Source organism: Vitis riparia, chromosome 15 (genome assembly GCF_004353265.1).
Source record: "Vitis riparia cultivar Riparia Gloire de Montpellier isolate 1030 chromosome 15, EGFV_Vit.rip_1.0, whole genome shotgun sequence".
Lineage (NCBI taxonomy): Eukaryota > Viridiplantae > Streptophyta > Magnoliopsida > Vitales > Vitaceae > Vitis > Vitis riparia.
The window spans coordinates 14,807,511-14,816,881 of record NC_048445.1 but is presented as its reverse complement, the minus strand read 5'-3'; positions in this window follow the sequence as shown (position 1 = coordinate 14,816,881).

Genomic DNA, 9,371 nt, shown 5'->3' with positions numbered 1-9,371 from the left:
TACCACCGTACCTTCCCAATAGGTAACCTAACCCCTAGATCCAGATTCTTTTTTTGCAGACATGTCTTTTCCAAATAAGGAGTCACACAGGGTTTTCTTTCTTATTTTGTTTTCCCTTAATAAAATAAATAAATAAGTGGCAACTCCAAATCTTTTTCTAAAAATCAATTTTTCGCAAATAAATGAAAAGTGAGTCTCACCATTGGAATGGGGATGCACGTGCAAATGCGGGATCCACACACTAGCATGGATAGATTTTGCAATTTGATTATGAAATCATATAAATAGTGAAGTCAGAGCAAGATGAAGTGTGATGCAAGTTGGAAACTCTATACATGTTGGCATTTTAAACTTATTTAAGTTTATCGAAAGCAAAAGGGTGATCTAGTTGCGCATCCCAGAGGACTTCCTATCTCTTCTAAATCAAGGCGTTGATAGAGCATCCTAGAGGCACCATCTACCATCGAAAACCTAAGGTCATATTTGATGATGCCAAATTCAAGCCTAAGATCATATCTAGTTATAATGTTTCCCTTGTTTTGACGGTTTGAAGGGTTGTGCAAATTTAGGTAATGAATTTTGAACATGTAAGGAACTTGCTCTTAGATTTTTTTTTTCTTGGAAGATACGTTGTTTCTTAATAGACACAACTGGTTTTAAAGGATATGTCTTGTGTTTAAAAGATACAACTTCTTTCAAAGGATGTATTTGGCATTTTAAAATACAATCCTTCAAAGTATGTGTTTAGTATTTTAAAGACACATCACTTTTGATAAGTCACCATCAAATCTATAAATAGAGATCCCACATATTCATTCATTCATCCATTCTCTCCAATCTTTCTCTTTTCATATTGTTTAAGTCCTCTTTAACTTCAAGTCTAGTCATTTTTATTTTCTACTAAATATTTTTATATAAGAAAATACAAATAATCAAGTGATTCGTTGTTTCTTGTGATTTGAAGTGCTACTATCACGGGAAAGTGATCGATGTATCCTAAAAGACGATCATCAATAAACCATAAACACCTAAACAGAACAAATTCGTCTTAAGGACATAAAGTCAAACTTTAACCTCGATTAATCTTATTTATGAGTTCTAATTTTCTACATTTTATATGTATATTTATTATACACACTATTATCCATATATTTTTAGTGATTTGGATAACGCTTATATAACATTTCAAGTTGATTTTTTTCAATTTAGACTGACTCTATTGATGGTATTTTGCTGCAATTCTTAGTAAAAAATACAACTCCTCCAGCATCAACTAGCGATGTTAGAGGGTAGGCAGTGGCACTTAGAGTTGCAAATGACCAAGCAACATTCTATGGTTGTTGATTTTATGGAGCTCAAGACACGCTTCATGATGATTGAAGGAAACATTATTTTAGATAATGTTTCATACAAGGATCCATCAATTTTATCGTTGGAAATGATAGATCCTTCTATGAGCTAAACCCTCTTAAGTGTCCTCCAATAATGGAAAATTAACCTCTTTTTTGTTTTCAACAAACTTAGGTGGCACTTATTTTTTTCACTTAACTCTAAATAAAATTTTAATGTTTAATAGTATTAAGTATTAGGTTGTTTGCTTTTGTAATATTTTATTTTTATTAAGCTGTAAAAAGTAAAGAAAAATCAACATGTTGCTTTTTTCCATTTAGAAAAAGTTAAATATTTTGGTTTTTTCTATTCAGGAAAAAGTTTATAATAAGTCATAAAAAAGTAGAAAAACAAACAACTTAAAGTCTAAAAGCAAATTGCTTTCAGCAAAAAACTAAAAAAACAAGCACCCTCTTAATGTTTCTAAAAAATCCCTTGCTTTCAACAAACTTAATGTTTCTCAAAAATCCATAACGATATGTTTGGTTCTTGAAAAGTAGTAAGGAAAGAAAATCAAATATAATTAAAATTAGTTAGAATTTTATACATTTTAAAATTATTTAATCCTTACACAATAGAGGAAATTAAGTTAAATAAATTTGAAAAATATATAAAAATAATTTATTAACTTTGAACTTATGTTTTATTTTTCAAAAAATTTGAGGAAAAATGTGGGAGAAAAAAATATAGAGAAAAAGTAAAAGAAAAGAAAAAGTGAAAGAAAATTAAAAAAAAAATAGAGTTCAAGTTGATAAATTATTTTTATTTGTTATTTCAAACTTATTTTATTTATTTTAACTCATCAATATAAAAATTAAGTAATTTAAAAATATGTAAGTCTCTAACTAATTTTAATTATATTTATTTTTTTTAATCTTCTATAATACAACAAAATATGAAAAAATCATTTTTCTTCACATTTTTTTCTTTTCTTAGTACTTTCCGGGAACAAACACAACCGCTCTCTATTTTTTTTCCCTCACATTTTCTCTCAAATTTTCTGAAACCAAACATAGCATAATATAAATGATATAATATAGTCAAGAAAATCATAATCTAACCTTAAACAAAAACAAAAAAAAAAAAAAAAACAAAAAAAACAAAAACAAAAAAACAAAAAAAAAAAATCCTTTGTAATTGATTAGTGTAACCTTTCAATTCTTTTATTTGTTCTAAAAAATTGTAATTTATTGAGGCTCTTATTTCAATGGATCCGTTTTTTTTTTTTATAGAAAACATTGAATTAATAATTCAAATTTTTATCAAATTGAACCAATAAGTTTTTAAAAATTAAAAAAAAAAAAAAATTAACTTACATCAGTTAAATTATTTAAATACATTTCTAATTTCTTGAGCATCACAATTGGGTTATAAGAATGTGCAAGAAAAGCACTTTGAATTATTGATTGGTGGGTGAGATGGCTTAACACCAATAACTTACCATCCAATAAATATTTTTGTTTGACTCTCTTTATGGCTATCAATATTCGTTAAATCTATATTTATGTAACAGTTAGATCAAATTATTATTGCCAACTTTTTTGTACATATAACATTCTAATATTTTTAATAATTAAGTTTCATAGTTCCCATGTATGGCTTACTTTTTATCAACTTAATCATCTTATAAAATTTTTAATATTTTCAAAATCATGTCTCTCATAATATACTCCTAGGTGAATTTTGATAAGATATTTTGAGTAGTCCGCCTATTAGTTTAAATGTTTATGTAATTTTATTTTCTTCTTTGTTTAGCTTTTCAATACTTTTTGTGGGGTTCATTTCCAATCTATTAGAATTTAGGGATGACAACGAGCGGGTTGGATCGCCCCGTCCCAATGCCTCTCCTATTTAAGGTTTTTTTGAAATTTTTAAAATTTTTTTCTTAAAATGTATTTAATTTTTTTTAATTACATTAAAATAAATATATTTTGTGAAGAATTAAAATATTACAATTTTTATAACTTTTTATTGAAAAATATTTGTTTTTTTGATGTTATTATTATTATATTAAAAATAGAAAAATAAAAATTAAATTAATATAATTTTATATATAATTGGGGCAGGACAAGACAATATCCGAACTTGTCCCGAACATGTCCTGGGTTAAAAAAAAAAAAATTCAAACTTACCCTTACCCCGTTTATTTAAATTTCAAACATGCCTCATTAAGGGCTAGACAAAACAAGTGCAAAAAAAAACAAAAAACACCCCATTGTAATCCCTATTAGAATCTCTAGTCAAACATTTCTTAAAGTTTATTAGATTTAAGATGTACAGGAGCTCAAGGGTGATTGTTCCTTTTCATAAAGTTGAATGGTAATCTTGATTGCAATAAATTAGAGAAACATATATTAGAAATCAACTTCAATGTATATATGGTAATGATTACATACTTTGAGAATATTGTCATAGTAAACCTTTGAAGAAAGTTTAAAGAGTCAATTCCTTGGGTGTTTTCCCTTAGTTTGCATGCTAATAGCTTTCTATTTCTATAAATGCCTCATCTAGCATGCTTTCTGCTTGCAACTTATTTTCTGCAAACTGTTGCTTATATGGTTACCCATTCTCCACAACCTCCACTTGACATAGTTGAGGTGTTTCTCCATAGCGTCCCTAGAGATAAGGTGGTTTGCACATCTCTTGTTCTAATTGAGCAAAAGTTTTAGCAAATCTGCATCTTTATTTCCACTTGTATGTCAAGCTAGTAAGCAAGTTTGAATAGTCAATGAATTTTTGTGAAGGTTATTATTTCAATTAGGTTGGAAATGAAATAGACGCTCTTCAAGCTTCCAAAAGAAGAGAAATTGTTATGTCGAAGGAAGCGATTCCAAAAGTCATGAAGATTACATGAACTCATTGAGGTTGAACTAGGCTTTTGCATATTATGGTTTATTTTAATTGTTTTCGTTCTAATTTTTGTTGTTATGTTGAAGGAATTGTCAATTCTTGTTGGAACAACTTGTATGTCAAGTTGTTCTATATATCAAATTTTTGAAATTTTAATTAGAAAAATTCAATTTAATTTTATGGTGTATAATTGCTATTTTCTTTTATTTAATTATAGGAAATCCGTTATTTAATAACAAAATAGAAATATTATTTTTGTAAAAAAAATGTTGAAAGATGACGTTTTTACAAGTGTCATTGATAAAATATATCAACAATGATAGTCTCATAAGCAATGTTTTCAGAACCGGACCGGACATTGAACCGAAAAAGTTATCGGTTCACAGTTCATTAGTCGGACCAATTGTTGAATTGGTGATGTCATAAATATATAATTTATATTTTATTAAAAATAAAAATAATTTTAAATACATATAATTAAACATTAATAATTGTAGACCCCCCCCCGGAGGAGCAGAAGGCTTTTTGGGGATTTTCTTGGTGGCTTTCGGCAGGCTCTCGAGTGGGCTGCTCTCGGGCAGCTAGATGGGATGGGAAGGTAGCCGCCAGATGGGATGTGTGACAGATGGAGGGAGGCTTGCTGAGCAAGCGAAAAAAACAAAAAAAGAAGGAAGAAAAAAGAGGAGAAAGAAAAAAGAGGAGAAGGAAAAAAGGGAAAATCTGGGGGACTGCACGGAGGGGAACGTGGAGGAGTTCTGGAAGAGGAGATCTTGGGGGAAAAAGGAAACCAGAGAGAAGGAGTTTCCTGGTGCGCGGTGAGTTCCCATTTTTGAATGCCTACTTCACCATTTTGATGATATATTTCATTGTTTGCTGTGGACTTCGAGGGCCACAGGTTTGGTTTTTGGGGTGAACCCGTTTGTATGTACACTATGCTCTGTTCCCGCTTTCCTTTCCTTCTTTGCGTTTCATGGATCCTTCACGTCCAAATACTCCCCCCCGCGCACCACTTCTCTCTCTACACCGCAGCCATGCCCATTCTCCCTCATTACTGCATGGCTGCCACCTTTCATACTCGTCTCCTCAGGCTCGCTCGTTTAGCTGGATCCATGGCGGCCGCACCTCCTGGACGTCGCCGAGCCGCCGCCGCTCGCTCCGGCCACGCGCGCCCGCACCAGCCGCCGCAGCAGCAGCGTCGAAGACGCCGCCGCAGCAGCAGCGTCGAAGACGCCGCCGCAGCAGCACCTCCTCGTCGCGTCGCCACGTCGCTGCCACCCGTGGCAGCACCTCCTCCTCGCGCCACCGAAGCCCGGGGGCTGTCCACTTGGCCTGGAGGATCCACAACCCCGAACACCGCCGTTGCTGCCGCCGCGTGGAGGTGACGGAGATGTTGCAGCCGCGGGGGGGAGGGGGGAATATGCAAGGAAGAAGATGAAGATGAGGACCTTGGGCTTGGATTGGGGCACTAGGCCCAAGTTTGGGGTGGTCTGGGCTTGGGATAAGGCAAGGCCCAATTTTATGTTGCTTGGTTTTTGGATTTGGGCTTGGGCTTAGGCTTGAGGGCTTGGGATCACTATTATTATTATTATTATTATTATTAAGTCTTATCCTATTGTTATTATTATTATTATTAACCATTATCCTATTATTACTATCACTATTATTATCATTATTATTGCTATTAATTCAACTTTCCAAATTTTGTTACCATTATTATTTCAAAACCTATTTAATTATTATTATTATTACTACTATTATTATTATTATTTCAAAGTATTATTATATTATTATTATTATTATTTCAAAATCTCACTATCATTATTTCTTGATTAATTCAACTTTCAAAATATTGTTATTATTATTATTATCGACTCAACTTTTAAAAATTTTACTATTATTATTGTTATCAATTTAACTTTTAAAATATTATGATTGTCATTATTATTATTTATTCAATTAAAATATTATTACTATTATTCTTATTGTTGTTATTAACCCGAACTCTCAAAATCTTATTATTGTTAAGATATTATTATTATTATTATTATTAACAGATATTATTATTATTATTATTATTATTAACAGATATTATTATTATTATTATTATTAACAGATATTATTATTATTATTATTATTATTAACAGATATTATTATTATTATTATTATTAACAGATATTATTATTATTACTATTATTATTAGCGGACATCATCAATATTAATTATTATTATTGCTATTATTATTATCAATTAGTATTATTATTGCCATTATTATTATTATTATTATCATTGTTAATTCAACTTTTTCAGATTCCATTATTATTGTTATTACCATGGTCATTATTATTATTAATTCAATTTTTCGAAACTTATTATTGTTATTATTATTATTATTATTATTATCATTATTATTATTTCTATTATTATTGTTATTATCGTGATTGTCATTATTAGCATTATTATTATCATTATCATTTAAAATCTATATTCTCGTAGTTTAACCTCCTAAAGTTCATCTCTTATTATTATTATTTCAAACTCCCAAAATCTTATTATTATCATTAATTCAAATTTTCAAAATCTTATTATTATTAATTCAATCTTTCAAAATCTTATTATTGTTATCATTTTTATTAATTCAAACTTTCAAAGCCTTATCATTATTATTGTTATTAATCCAAACTTTCAAAATTCCATTATTATCAATTGTTATTATTATTACTATTATTATTGTTATTATCATTTTTATTATTTCAAACTCTCCAAATCTTATTATTATTATTATTATTAATTCACACCTTCAAAATATTATTGTTATTATTATTAATCCAACCTTTTAAAATCTCATCATTAATCTTATTATTATTTATTATTATTAATTCCCCTTTCGAAATCTTATTCTTATTTTTATCATTAATCCAACCTTTTAAAATCTCATCATTAATCTTAGTATTATTTATTATTATTAATTCCCCTTTCAAAATCTCATTCTTATTTTTATTAATCCAACATTTTAAAATCTTATCATCAATCTTAGTATTATTTATTATTATTAATTCCCCTTTCAAAATCTCATTCTTATTTTTATTAATCCAACCTTTTAAAATCTTATCATTAATCTTATTATTATTATCATTATTATTATTAATTCCCCTTTAAAAATCTTATTCTTATTCTTATTAATCCAACCTTTTAAAATCTTATCATTAACATATTATTATTATTATTATTATTATTAATTCCACTTTCAAAATCTTATTATTATTATTATTATTATCGTTATTATTAATTCAAACCCTCAAAACCTTATTGTTATTATTATTAATTTAACTTTTAAAATCTCATTATTATTATTGTTATCATTAATTCGACTTTCAAAATCTTGTTATCATTATTATTATTATTATTATTTCAAAACCTTATTGTTATTGTAATTATCCTTATTATTATTATCGTCATTGTTATCACCTTAGCCCCTTATAATTCCAAAGCCTTCTTTAATCCCTTTCGTTTATCCATATTATTATTATCATTTATTATTATTATCATTATTATTATTATTATTATTATTAAAAATCTATATTCTCGCAGTTCAATTTCCCGAAGTTCATTCCTTGTTATTATTATTATTACAAATTCAATTCTCAAAATCCATACCCTCGTAGTTTAATTCCCTAAAGTTCATTTTTTTATTTTATTTTCTCTGGCAAATTTTATTTTAATTATCGAAGCTCTAATCTTTTAAATTTAATTCCCAAAAATCCAATTTTCCCATAAGCTCCAAAAATCCAATTTTCACTTGAATAGTTTTAATTCCATTTCGATTCCTAAATAATCTTCTGTTCTTCTTGATTTTACATAGGCAATAGTGAATTCTTCTTAATCCCAAAACATGGGATTTGTGAGACTGGCTCATGAATGAAAAATTGGGCTTTGGTGGGGGCCCTAGGTTTGATCCTTGTTGATCGTAAATCGTCGTGCTTAATGTATTTTGCTCGAGTTCCGTTTGTACCCCGATATGCATGAGCTATATTTTGTATTCATTAATTTTGCACTAATCCCGTTTCTTGATAGCGCATTGTGGCTCGTGGCCCAGGTACGCATACACTCTCATTCTGATATTTCACTATACATGTTCCGATCATCGCATATGTGCATGATCATTCAGGATATTCATTGATTTCCTCATCAATTGCCATGATCGCTTCATTTTATTAGTAGAGACCCGACTTTAGGGACTTAGAGGGGTGCTACGGTCTTTACCGTACCTTCCCGATAAGTAACCTGACCCCCGAACCCGATCCGGTTTTTCACAGACCACCTTTTCCGAAACAAGGAGTCACACTTAGGGTTTTTCTTTCTTATTTTGTTTACCCTTTTAAAAATAAAACAAAAATAAGTGGCGACTCCAAGTCATTTTCAAATAATCAATAAAAATCAATTTTTCTAAAATAAAAAGCGAGTTTCGCTATCGAGTGGAAAACGCATTGAGCCGAAATGCGGGGTCCACAAAATGGCGACTCCACTGGGGATTTTTAGAGGGTCAAGCTTGAACTTAAGATGAAGCAAAAATGTCATTTGATGAGTCGATCAGTGAGTACCTGTCTTTTGATTGCACATTGGGGGTTTTTGATGCATGCTTGGATATTGTGTTGTGACATTAATACGATTGTTTATCTTGATTTGGGGCTTCGGATGTCACTTTTTCTATACTTCATTGCTATTTTAGTTTGGTACATCGACATGCCGATTATCATAGATTGCTCATCTTGTTTTGCTTGGTATAGCGATTCTGTTTCTTCCTGATTATTCTGCTCACTTCACATGCATGGACTCACTATTGTACATCGTTTGACTTGTTGTGTTGTCCTCTTTGACTTGCATATTATCTTGATCGTCTTTTGGGCATGATGTTCGTATTGCTATTCATCCTGATAGTCGTAGCTTTTTGTGTGGACATGAGTGATATATCCTGTACTCTGCCTGATTGTATGATGCATGACTGCCCTCTTGCCTCTGTATGATTGCATGTCGCCTGTCTATGTGGGTCGCACTTCTACCCCCCTACCTCCAACTCTCTTGGTTTCGGTCATTCCTTTCATCTTGGTTCTCACTATTGCAAGTGTGAGGCCTTC